Raw genomic sequence first — 374 nt, 5'->3', positions numbered from 1 at the left:
CTCCCCACTGCGGCCCCGCAGCATCCCCTGCAGCTGCTGCTCCCTCTCCCTATCCTGCTCCCTCTACCTCTCCTGCTCCCACTCCCTCTGCCAATAGCTCTCCCTCTGCCTCCCACCCCACCTGCTCCATGCATCCCCACCCAAGGCTAGCACCTTTCATTTCCTTTCTTTCCCCTTTCTTTCTTCTTCCCCCAGCCCTATATATGAAGCATGACGTCATATAGTATGGACTAGCCCTTTGGCCAACTGGGGTCAGTAGTCCTGGCCATGTTTCCTCCCCACTTTTTGTGCACTCCCAGCCCACTCGCTGGGTGGGGCAGTGTGAGGGCAGAAAAGGCCTTGACTCTGGGTAAGTACTGCGCAGCAGTAACAAA

General features: G+C 57.2%; 1 gene segment (V, D, J or C); it reads right to left on the bottom strand.

Moving 5' to 3' along the window:
• The window catches only part of LOC104289563, a 90,074-nt gene that overhangs the window by 88,831 nt on the left and 869 nt on the right, over positions 1-374 (bottom strand).

The sequence above is a fragment of the Charadrius vociferus genome, unplaced genomic scaffold, assembly GCF_000708025.1.
Source record: "Charadrius vociferus isolate BGI_N301 unplaced genomic scaffold, ASM70802v2 scaffold57, whole genome shotgun sequence".
NCBI lineage: Eukaryota > Metazoa > Chordata > Aves > Charadriiformes > Charadriidae > Charadrius > Charadrius vociferus.
The sequence above is the reverse complement of the archived record's forward strand: the minus strand, read 5'-3'. Positions and strand labels throughout refer to the sequence as shown.